General features: G+C 48.1%; 1 long non-coding RNA gene across 2 annotated transcripts in view; it reads right to left on the bottom strand.

Moving 5' to 3' along the window:
- LOC110353386 (uncharacterized) overlaps nucleotides 1–12,947 on the bottom strand; it is a 154,663-nt gene that overhangs the window by 59,353 nt on the left and 82,363 nt on the right. The gene's annotated exons all lie outside the window — the stretch shown is intronic.

The following is a 12,947-nucleotide window of genomic DNA, read 5'->3' as shown; positions in this document are numbered from 1 at the left end:
TAACTCCCAGCTATTGGTAAACACTTGCACATCCCTCTCTAGAAATAAATACACTCCCTCTCACATGCAGATGCTCCTACACAGGGATAAACAAACGCTCATATAAATTCAAATGAGAAAAATACTTTATTGACGTGACAGGCGCTACGAGCGCAGCCAAAATGCAAGAGGAGAGACCTGTCAGGGGGAGATAGGATTCAGCAGCCGGGTTGAACATGCACAGCTTCACCTAGCATGGGACGTGGAGGGAGAGCAGAAGAGCAGGGAAAGCAGTCCTGGGCCACCAGCTCTGCCAAGGCAACCTGGGGCACCGTGCCTGCATCTCCTCGTGCAGCCCCAGAGCATCCCTGGCACCCTCTCTCTGCCTCAATGAACCTCCCGTGCCAGGAGCACTTCTCCTCCTCGCCAGCACGCTCTCTGGAATGCTCTTCCCTTTCTCCCATCCAACACAAGCTGTCCCCTCCCTTCCCTGAAGTTTCCTTCTCAGCTATCAGGCATTCCTGTCTCTCGTTACCTCGCACCTCTACGGCTTGTCGGATGGGTGGGAGCGAGCCAGAGCCTCCCAGCACTTGGCAGAGCTGATGGAAACGAGGCACCAGCGGGTTCTGCACCCACAGGAAGGTCTGCGGCCAGTTGGGACCAGCAGTTGTGAGAGTAAAGGTGCAAAACCACCGATTGTAAGAGACGGGGGTGGAACCCGCTGGGAAGAGTCCAGCACCGCACAAATGAATCACGAAGAAAGAAAATCTGAGGCTGGAATAGAATTCCCCTCCGGGTTGTGAGGGTGCAGCTGATGGAGATGGTTGTGGTCGGGAAGGAATTTTCCCCCAAGGGACCTTGGCAAGAACCAAGGAGAAGGAGGACAAAGATATACATGTATTTTCTTCTTGAGCACAAAGCAAGAATTCCAAGAAGGTGAGCAGCTCATGCACTGAAAACACGCCTCTAACAATCAAGTCCCTGTAAATGCCAGGTTTAATTCCTCCCTGTGGTGCTCTCTCAGCCTTTTGAGGTCCAGAAAATCTGGGATTCAGCCCCATCTCTAACACGGATATGCAGAGTTCTGTAACAACATGAGGACGGGAGGGTTGGGTACGGCTGTGGATCCATCCAGCCCCTTGCTCATCTCAGAGAGCACTGCCAGCAAATACCGAAGGAAGAACAGAAATGCAAGAAGTGATTCTACAAGTTAGGGAGAGATGATATTAAGAGACTTGATTTTATGCATCTCCAGATAAAAGCCCAAGCCATGGAAGAGTTAAGTTAAATGCTGCTGCCTGCTGCATGTACATTGACCCGTCGTTCTGCTCCACTAAGATCTTTCTGCTTACAGGAAAAGCCAAGTTAAAAAAATAAGGTTTTTGATAAACCATTAAAACAAAAGCCACTTTCTATTCCAAACATTCACAGTAGCTGCCTCCACAGGTGACTGCTAAGTAGACCTCTAGCAAGAGAGCACATCTTGTTTGCATAAAATGATCATCTCCGCAAGTAAAGCTAGACATTTATGGCTTCTGAGATTTCCCCTCCTCCCCAGAAACTTTGCTGGGCACCTCCTCCAGCTCTGATTCAGCATGAAGCGAGGTCTCAGCCCCTTTTTGGGACAGCCCATGTTTCCTATGTGTCTGCCCTCGTGCTCCTTTTCTTCCAGAGCTCTGGGGAATGTCGTGGCACCCAGTGTCCAGGGCTGGTGGGTGCTCCGTGAGGACAAGGGGCCTTTAGAAACAGCACCCCTGTGCCAGGGGGGGGTTCGTAGCAGAGGAACAACAGTTCTTTGCATTTGGCCCTCATGAACATCTGTGTGGCTGCTCCCTGGGGACGATAACTGTCCTCTCAATCACTGAACACACTCTCCAGGCAGTGTATGACTAAATTCATGCCTAGCTCATATAATCTATTCATTTCCCAAGGTGGAGCACAGCAGCTGGGTAAGGCAGGACACAAGGACAAGCCAGAAGGGGACAGCCAAGGAAACGAAGGAGAATTCAACGTCCACTTGAACGTGCAGAGAAAATCTTAATGAGAACGCGGGATGCAATTACTCACGTTGGAGTTCTGCCAGCTAATAGCCATGCAAAATACCACAGATCTGAACGGACAAAGGGTTTGGGGACCTCTGCTGTATATCAGCAAGACACAGCTATCCTGCTCAAGGACAAGGATGGGAAGCTGGAGGCACTGAGGCAGGGGGCTGGCATCCCACCCTACAAGAAGAAGACAAGTGCTGTCAGAACAATGTAAGGAAACAGAATGTAAGAATATTGCAAAAGCTTTCCCAAAGTGGAACACCCCAATTTAGTCAGACAGGACAGCAACAGAAGAGGGTACGATGTTGTAAGGAACACTTTGCCCTGTGAAGGTAGAAGTGAAACAAAATGCAGAGGGGAAAAAAAAAAAACCTACCAACCTACAGCATCCAGCCAGCCAGCCCACCTCCTGCCCCATGGGAAGGTTTGAGTTAGAGGAGCTTGCCTTGCGTTGGCTGATTGCAATTACACCATCCGCTGTCTGGCTGGAAATAAAATGAAATTGCAACAGAGTTCCAGCTTTAATTGAAATTTCCTGGGATCTGTTATTACACGGCAGAGATTGTTCTGCAGCACTAATGAGCCTTTGCTCAGATGATTATCCAAGTGTCTCTCCAGTCGCTATTTCATTATTGTATTATTAATGATCAGATAGGATTGTCACAGCTGAGATGAAGCTCGAACATCAGACAACAGGCAGAGCAGCACGCGGCTCAGAGCACGCAGCCAGGGCTGCTCCGACATCCCCCTGCCACCGTGCGTGCGGAGCATGAGGTGCATCCCAATCCTGCTGGGGGGCAGCAGGGGCACTGTGCTATTTCTTTTTTGGTGCATTGCACAACTCAGCTACGCGAATCCTGCCGTCCCGATGAGTTTAGTGTGCTGTGTGCGGGGCGCATCGGAAAGGCTGGTGCTCTCCAGACTCTGTCTTCCAAGGGATATTTCTTTTTATTCTCCCTAGCTTTGCTCATGTTGTAGTTACGAGGCTAAGACTAAACAGGGAAGCCTTTTAATTTATTTATTGCTATCATCCAGTGAGAGGAGGACTGTAGCTTTCCCATTTCATTACTGGCCTCAGGAGCCTCCAAGAGTCCCCCTGAGTGTCCAGCTGGGTTTTGCAGCGTGAATCAATCCCCAAACTAGTTTTAACATCCAGGAGCTGCTTACCCACCCCCTGTTCAGTTGCTTGCAAGTAACTCAGACCCCTCTCATCCACCAGGCTGCCCTGTGCAGAGTCCAGCACGGATCCTGCTTGGCGTTGAGGCTGGCAGCTCTCGGCGTTGGCGAGAGGAGACCCACAAGGTTTGGCAGCGCAGAGGAAAACCTGGCTCACTGCAGCCCGAGCAGCTCGGCAAGCGGCTCCCCCCGGCCTCCAGGAGCAGAGCTGCTCACAGCAACGCTGCTGAAGGACAGTGCTGCATCTGTGCAGTCATGGGACATCATATTTGTCACCGTCCCTTCGCTGGGTCTCCCAAAAATACCCAAGTAAAGCCAACTCCACTGTCAGCTGCAAGACTGCTCCGTTGCTGAATGCAAGGCAAAAAGCCATCGCTCATGAAAAAGCCTGGAACGGCACAAGATAAGCTTGCAATCTCATGTTACCACACACTCGGAGAAAGATACATATTTATGTGCCTGAAAGGCCCGTTTCCCTTTCTAAATAACGGTGCTAAATCCCACTTCTCTGCTTTCAACAGCACGGCACAGCTCGGCACTGCAGAGCACCAGCCCATCCAAACCTGGCTGCTCAGCATCATCTCGTGGCTAACTGGCCAGAACATTGCAAGTAGGCAGAGGCATCTCACAGCCAGCTCCCAGAAACACCACACAGGGCCCTGAGCTCATCCAAACCCTTGAAATGCACCATTCTTCCCCGTTTTGATCAGAATCCAGGACTTCTGGTTCTGTTTCCTTCCAGCTTCGTGCGCTCCTTTGTGTGCGGTGTCTGGCAAATTACTTCTCTGTATTTCAATTACTTCAGATGCAAAATGGGATAAAATGTTAAATCCCAAAGCTGGGTGGCATTTCAGGTGTTTTATTGGTGGTTTTGTGTGTGCGTTATTTTTGTTGGTTTTGAGATGTAGCCAGAAACAGAAAAGGAACACTTGCAAAACAAGGGGAAATATCTGCAAAGTCAAGGTGAGTTTAGGGAATATTTTCAGTTAACAGAAGCATTTGTAAAAATGCAGAACTGTCAAACCTTTATTTTATATTTATTTGTCACTACAACTATTTCTGATTATTATTATTTAAGCAAAATGTATTAACCCATGAAGGAAAGATAATTGCTCCCCTGAAGCTGGCTGAGTGCTTGAGCCATTATGAATTTTTTATGGAGGCTTTGTTGCCCGAGATCCTATGCATATACTGGTAATTGGACAAAAATGTATTCCACTAATATTTGGTTTTACCATTGAACAACTATTCCAATATTTGAATAACCTTCTACACTCAGGAGTGCAAAAAGTTTGGGGATCTTTGTGAAGGAAAATACCCTGGTAAGTGCTAGGTATTGTTCTTAATCCTAATAAGAGGCAATCTACATGTCTGGGAATCATTTTCCTAAAACCCTAGCATAGATTCTTGCTTTTCGTTTTGTTCTTTCTCAAGAACACATCACACACGATTAGATCATTATGGTCTATCAATTTGTCATATTTCAGCATTTTTTTTTCCTTTAAGAATCCAAGAGAAGAAATCACTAAAAAGGTCTAAAACTAGAGAAAAATCATTTTGCAAAAACAATTGCTCCATTTCGATGTCAAAACACACAATATTCTTCTCCTCTGAAAGAACATAAGAGGAATCACGTCCCCCTTAGCAGCAGTGATTTCCTCCTTATTGTTGCACGCCGGGGCTGCGGGTACCCGGCACGGGGATGATCGGGGAGCTTGGATTGCTACAGGGGGCAGTGCCCTCCTGCAGCCGCCCCCCATTTCAGAGCAGTGCCACCTTGCACACTCGGTCAGCCTGCAGACACACATTCATACACACTTATCACTCTTGGTGGGACCGAGAATACAGAGAAGAGGAGGTTTTTTGAAGTTCCACGTTAGCCAGGAGCTCAGCAGAAGCAAGCCCAGTGCGTTCCCAGCTCCTCAAGCACACCTCAAAGCTGGTTCGGATGTGTCTATCCAAGCACCTACCCTGAATGGGGGCAAAGCAGACTGGTTGTAGTGTACAGGAGGATTAGTTCAGTGTGAAATAGAGACATGATGATGAGACGTGACCGCATTAAATTGCTGTCCCAGCCCGACTTCACCTAAACGTGCTTCAGCAGCACCGGCTCCTCCCTGCACCCCCAGGTCATTAGTATGCCACGCTGGTGGGTCAAGGAAGACAAAAAGGTCCCTGAAGCTCCCATCTGCCCCACTAGAAAGGATGAGCTGATTACGTTTCACATTCAATCACAAGAAATAATCAATCTGTAATTAAGAGCCTTCTCTCCCACCCCTCTGTCAGGTCTCTGCCTCTCACCCCCCTCTCACCCCTCACCAAACCTTCCAGCATGGAGTCAATTTAATGAGATTTCTCAGTAACAAATGACCAGTTTGTAATAATTATATTTTCTTCCGCAATTGCTGTAAAAATGATTTAAAGCAGAGAAGGCTCCAATTTATTAAGCATCAGATTTTCTGCAGTGAACTTTTAACTATGAAAAGAGCCTCTGAGACTGAGGGAGCTCTCCTCCCCCACTCGGGGCTTTGCCACAGCCCTGAAATATTGATGGTTTGTAGATGAAAACGTAACGGTGGAAATTTGACTCCTTTATGAAAATAAATGAATCCCGTGGCAGGCAGAGCCCAGCTGCACTCACTGCCCTTTCATCATGCCTTATGGCAGCATGGCAAGGGAAGAGGAGAAAGGGGTTGCTCACAGAACAGACCCATCCTCAGCCACTTCCAGTCCCGTGTTCTCCTACCCAATCCCTCTGCAGCTTTCAGGCTATAGGGGAAAAGCCCAGAGCCAAAGGGAGTTCAGGTTCTCAGCCGTGGCACATCTGGGCTTGGTGGGTTCACTGAGAACAAGACACCCTAAATAACAGCAAGCTTGGAGCTCCTACCACTTGGGGGACCAAAACCCTGCTTCAGCTGTTTTTAGGACCAAAAACCTGCTTCAGCATGGGTTTGCGGCTCAGTGATGAACTTTAGAGGAAAGCCTTGAAGGTGGGGATTTAATTCTCCCAAAATACAGCTCGTGCACAAGGCTAACCCCTACCAACAGATCATTTTTCTCCATCTCTGGCAGTGTTGGCTTTCCCTCAGGCCTGCCACCCTACCATTAGCATAAAACCTACGTCCACTTTTTTTTTTTCAGACCAACCTGCCATCTGGACCTTAAAAGCAGTGGGGACAGAGCATCTGGAGGAGGCCTAGAAATGATGTTCTGACTTTAATGCTTCATTTGGAAAGCACTTTACCAGCCTTGATAAATCACAACACTCGAGTTCTGTAATTGTTTCTACTTTAGTCAGAGACCATGGATAAATCAGTTATGTAGGCAAAGTCATGCAGAAAGCTCCGGAGGAAGCAAGAGGCCAGAATATTGACTCTTGCAGTGCCTTGGCAGTGCACCACATGCCAGAACTGGGAAGAAAACCAGGAGTCCTGGTCCATCGCCTTCACCAAACACCCAGCTCTCTCCCTTAGCGTTCTTCTCCATTAAACCTTGCTGAAGTTTGCATCATAAGTCTTTTTTGCAGCAAATCGGATGCTCTTTCATTTTTATTACGGCCGATTATTTATATCACAAAGGCAGAGTCACCCAGCTGTGAGGTGATATAAAAACGTCACTAATGCTAAAGAAATTGATCCCACGCCATTAGTTTTCCAGGGGCTCTCGTTTGGAGCCAGCAGCGTGTCCTGCATTTGCGGACTTTTGATATGTGAGATGTGCAGAGGAGATCGTGGGGATTTTGGCATAATCAGCAAGCACCATGCAGGCACGAGAAAGCTGCCACCGTGGTTTTATCTTGCTGCTTATCGGCGGGGCATGGAGTAAAAAGACGCAGGTGTAACACGGGACCTGGCACAGCCTGGCGGTGTGCTGTGAGACATTCCTGGTATCCTGAATTGCTACAAAAAAAGCAGGCAAAGCTTTGCTGTGTTGGGAGGATACGTAATAAGTAGCTGCAAAGCTGCAGCATCCTGATTCCTCCCAACATGGGTGTAGTGCAAGTGCAAAGTTCAAAGCCTGGTCCCAGCTCTCCTGCAGTCTGGGCTCCACTCAGCACACTTGGACCCTTTTCCATAGCAGGAGCCAGTGCTGCATGTTAAAAATTGCCCCAATCCCTCCCCAGCTGACCTGGCCCTACCTAGGGCCCTTCTGAGCTCAGCTGGATGAGCAAAGTGGGCGGCCACCACCTTGCAGCAGAGCTGCTCACTGTTTAAAACCTCCCAAGGGACGTCAGCAGCTGCTGTCCCTGAGTAACGCCACAATCCTCCCGTCCAGCTGCGAGCCTGAGTGCAAGGAGCCCAAAACTGAGGTAGGAGGAGGAGAGGATCAAGTCCATGCCATGAGATGAGCGCATTTCTTCACAGAGGATAATGGTTAAAAAGAAAAAGGTGATATTTCTTTTTTTGCCCCTATTTTTGCCTCCATTCCTACAAGTGACTGGTCAAAAGAGAATCTGCCCTGAGAGTACACATTTTGCTCTCCAAACCCCCACACAAACAGTTGCCTGAAGTTCTCCCCGGTGCCCGTGGAGATTTGGGTGAAACCCTCGTTTTATTCTGCCTGGTCTCACCCATCCCAGCAGCTCCGAGGCCGAACAAAGCCGCAGCACCCAGCACGGAGCCCATTGGCATGCAGACCGCCTGGCAGCTGAGCAGGAAAGGAGGCAGCCCTGCAGCCGCTGACCTTTCTGCCAAACCGCCTGTCTCGCTACAGGGCGATGATCCATGACCCTGGGCGGCGTGGATAATTACAACCCACCAGGGCCAGCATTGCTAAAACACGAAGCTACTGGGATAGCTGGCAGCTGTTTCCTATTTCAGGTGGGAAATGATATCCTCAGCACCTCATCCTGCCCATCGTCCTCCTCCTCGTCTCCCAAGGAGGAGAGAACGGATGCAAATGGTCGATTCCCTTAATTAGACCAAGGGGCAATTTGGGCAGGCTGTAGGAGACTGAACAAGTCTGGCTCATGGGGGAAGAGATTATTTTAATGAGGCCTAATTCTATTATATGAAAGATGATGAACAATCAATGTGCAATCATGCTGACAGGGAGTGGTTAAAGATTTTGGTCTTTGGCATGCGTGAAAAAACAGATTTTCTATACCGAGCCGAGAGAGGGGAAAATACGAAAGAGAAGAGGAAAGATAAAAGGGGCCAGGTCTTTGCAAAAGGTAAATTGGCAGAATTTGACTCCTTTCTGATTAATGCCAGTGAAAGATGTGGCCGAGAGAGCTTCAACCAGCACAGTTTACCAACGGCTGTTGGAATCCAGCGCCTTGTTTCAAAGCACACTTGTTACATGAACCTCCAGCACGCCTACAAAAGGCTGTTAATTTAATTAATTATCCCTGGTAAATGGACCCCTAAGGGCTCCCGGAGGTAACATGCATCTTGGCAAGGAAACAAAACAACTGACAGGAGCATCTGCCTCCCAGAAAATTACGGTGCCCACCTAGCGACAGCAAGTGATGGAGAAGCAGCTCGGGCTCCTTGCTGCGTCCTCACAGGGGGCAAGGTGCCAGCCACCGGCCCTGGACCTGCCTGGGGACTTGTGCCAGTGTTCAGGGGCAGATACAGGCTTTGTTCAGCAGGGAAATTTCCTGCCCTGGTTATAAAAGTGGCACTGTATCTCTTACAGCTGGCTCTGGGTGTTTTCACGCAGGCGCACGCACTCAAACCCAAGGTTTTTGTGCACCAAGTTTGTGGATTTCTGCACACAACCTCCCCCTGCTCCACCAGGTTAGTGCTCAGACGATCAATTTTCTTCTTTAGAAGCTAATGAGGCCATTTTGAACAAGAAGAGCTCAATCACACCCATGGAAAAGGACTGGGCTGCCTGATGATCTCCACCAAATTGACTAACCCAAGGCATAACTTTCTCCTCCTGCTATCCGCAATTGCCAAATGAGCTCTAACTGGAGTAAATCAGATGAAGCCCAGCCCCTTCAGTGAAGCTTTGCCGATATTTGGAAGCTGAAGATCATGCTCAGAAGACCTTGGGAAGGTCATTCCACACATTATCTGCAAAGATCTTGTCTCCTATACCTAGAGGAAGGTCTATATATCACCTGAGGGGCCTGTTTTATTATTGCTCTTCTTCCTTGCAGTAAGTGCGTGGATGGCATGCCATTTTTTTCTTTTACCTCTGACAAAAGCAGACAAAATAGCACAAGCCTGACTTAACACCACAACACTTTGTTTTTCTATATTACTGCATAAAGGACAAAAAAAGAAAGTTATCCTGACCTCTGTGTTGCTATCATTAGAGCTTTTTTTTTTTTTTCATTAATATGTTCATGCTTGTTAGCGCATTCATTTTAGGCACATGCACACAAAAGCCTCCCTGAAACACTACAGATGTGGTGGAACTACATGACAAGAAGACGACCAACTGCAAAAGACTGATTATTTTTAGCTTAACAAGTAAGAGGACAAACAATAAAAAAGCAGGGATAATGCATCATGAAATGTACTTTGTTCATTTATTCGACAACTGCAGTTTAGTTGTAATTAATTATGATAATACATTATGGCATACCAGTTAATGTTCTGTAGTATAATTCGTTAAAGTCTCAGTAATATGAGGGCTCCCCTCCAGCCTTCTGCTGCTAAATCTCTGTTACGTAGCAGGGGAAAGCCTGAAATTTTGGGGGTGACAATTACAGAGGGCACTGCAGAGGGAGGGGCTAATTAAAAATCTGCTTTGGGAAATCTGTCAGAGTCGCAAGCACAGAGAGAGGGGTTTGCAGCTTTGCCTTTGACTTTCCTGAAGCAAATACAAGGGCCCACACAAATCATTGACGCTGTACAGAAGGTCTCCTGTTGCCATTTTTCACGGCTGTGGCATTCAGCTGTAGCTTGGGATCCCCGCAGGCAGTGCCCAAACCCCGCTCCCTGGCTAAGCCTCAGGTCTCAGGCTGGCAGCTCCTTGCAGCATTTTGCCCTGATCCACATCCCCCCCATCCCCATTTCTGACCATTACTGTAGCAAGAGCTTCTGCGTTCCTACTGCAGGGAACATGAGCCAGGAGCATCTCAAACATCTCAAGCCATCACCATCAGAGCCTGCTGGGGGAGAGCCAAGCTGTGCCAGGTCTCAATTCCCCAGCAGCAGTTCGATGTGCAAAGTTTTTATGACAGCAACTCTCCCTGCACAAGGGTCCAGGTCCCCGCGGGAGCCTTTAGGTGCTGGTGTAAGACAAACAATAAATAATTGTGTCTGTCATGGAGCATGGACAGCACGTACAGCGCTGTAGGCAGCTGCGGGAGCTTTATACATTTATCCTTCAGGCCTACATAGCTTGGGTAGCTCCTTCATAGGCTGAAATTGTATTGGTTTCACACTATATATTGCTTTTCTTATTAGATCCGGCCAGAGCAGTCCTTGTCTAGAAACCAGCAACTGTCACATTAGCTTTGCCTAAACGCATACAGCTCTCTGGACAGGCTCCAGCCTAAGGACAGATCCATTCCTGCCTGGCTTAGGGCTTGCTTGCTTTCCTCTCCCACACAGAGGGGTCCCAACGACCCCTTCCCATCCTCACCCCCTGCTTCTTGCTGCACCTGGCTGCCAGGCCCTGTGCAGCGCTCCAGGAGATGGAGAAGAAGCCAAGAAAAAAGCACTCGACTGCCTTTCCCTCCCATAAAAACCCTGGGGAAGGGCAGATGGCTATCAAAGGGCTCCCTAATATGCCAGGATACTTTGAGTCGTTGATGGAAGAGAGGAAAAACCACCCTTAACAGCGAGATGACCCCTCAGGATTGCTCCAGACAAGCCTCTCGTCTCAAGAAAAATAATAAATAAATAAATTCTGTTGTAAAATTCCACAGGTTAAAAACTTTCTTGTAAAAAATCACCTTCCTCTAGGGGATCTTACTGTTTCAGGAACACTGTCACCCCCCATCTATAGCCCAGCCAGCGCCAAGTCAGGTGGGCTATAACATGAGCTGGTACAGGCTAACCGAGGTCTGAAGATGTAGATGAATCCAAGGCAATTTGCATTCATTTACTGGTGATGTGCCAGGCTGCACTCCTTCAAAACTTGGCCTTGTGGACATCTTCAGATGGACCTGCTCCCTTTCTGCCTGGCTTAATGTCCTTGACTGACAAAGGCGACCCCCTAACGTCCCCTCTCCTGACAGCATCCTTTCTCTGCTCATAGTTTTTTAAGACGAGGGCTGCTTTGCAGGTGCCTAAGGCAGGCCCGCAGAGAACCCAACTCGTGTCAGACAGGTAGGAAAGATTCCCTGGAGCATTCACACTTTGCCCTGCCCATTTTCAGGAGGGCAGCTCAGCGGGGAAGCTCGGCACACGGCAGGCCACAGCAAGATCGAGCCCTCTCCATCTCACAGAGAAACCAGTGATTAGCTGCCCCCCGGAGAGAAGTGACACGGGGCCGGGAATAAAGAGACACTGGCTGCTCAGACGACAAGAGCAAGTGGAAATTACCGATCAGCCGTGGGATTCAGAGGAATCTGTGATTGCTAACTGAGTATATAATGACTGCGTGAGCAGAGGAGCTCCCCGAGTGCCCATCTCTCCTCTTCCTCGCACTGCTGCAGACACCCACGGTGCCCGTCAGCCGCTGTGCTGAAGCTGAGCAAGTTAATCGTCTCTATTAGGATCCAGATGGAGATTTACATGTACATCCCCCCTTCTGGGGGAGGCTGCACGGTGTTTTACTTCACTGCTTCTGCGGGACTGGCAGCCAGTCCCTCCACCTGCCCACCCCCAGGGACAGCAGCCTCCTGAGTGGTTCAGACAGAGGCAGCCAGGCTGGGGGGTTAATTCTGAGTTTCACACCTACCAACACTTTATTTTTGACTTCCACTACATGGAACCACTACGGCATTTCATAGTCACATGAAGCTGGTTGGAAAAGACCTCCAGACAGCACCTAACCCAACCTATTGCTCAGGGCAGGATTATCACAATCAGACCAGTTCAGTTCTGGTTTTGCCTCTCAAAAACTTGCAGAGATTAAGATTCTTCTGCTTTTTGAGGTAACAAATTTCAATCTCACATGGACCTGTTACTGATATTTTTCCCAGTGTTCAGTCTGAACCGTCCCATTCCCAAGTTACAGCCGCTTCATGTTATCACAGTCAGTTGTCACCTAACAAGCTGTTTATCCAGAGTCCACTTGCTCAGTTTCCACGTTAAAAAGCCTTAGGAAGCATTGCCAAAAGCTTTCCTAATGTCACAGTAGAGCGTGTCACTTGCATCACTCAGGAGAGTAAGGCATTGTAAGCAACTTCATGTCCAAAGGGGGGAATAAAATAAAATAAAATAAAATAAAATAAAATAAAATAAAATAAAATAAAATAAAATAAAATAAAATAAAATAAAATAAAATAAAATAAAATAAAATAAAATAAAATAAAATAAAAGCTGTCCTTGAACATTCAAAGTCCCTGCAACAAGTCAAAAGACAAAGCTGCCTTACTCTGAAGAGCAACCCTCAGGTCCAACTAAGACTTGCTCAGACCTGTCAGCTCCAGCACCCTGTCCTGTCCCTCTACGTTATGCTTCCTGCTTTGCTTTGCACCCCAAGGCCCTAGCCATGGATTATTATAATACCATGATTCTTGCAGAGGTGCTGCTTGCAGAGAACCTCCCAGCCTTCCCTGGCACAGGCACAGCGATAAATATGTTTATGCAGAACCCATAAACACCATCAGGGATCCAAGGAGAGAGAAACCTTTGCTGAGTACAAAGAGGTATGGGAAGAATTTGCTGTATC

Source organism: Anas platyrhynchos, chromosome 25 (genome assembly GCF_047663525.1).
Source record: "Anas platyrhynchos isolate ZD024472 breed Pekin duck chromosome 25, IASCAAS_PekinDuck_T2T, whole genome shotgun sequence".
Classification (NCBI taxonomy): Eukaryota; Metazoa; Chordata; class Aves; order Anseriformes; family Anatidae; genus Anas; species Anas platyrhynchos.
Note: the sequence above shows the minus strand (reverse complement) of the source record. Positions and strands in the feature narration are given on the sequence as shown.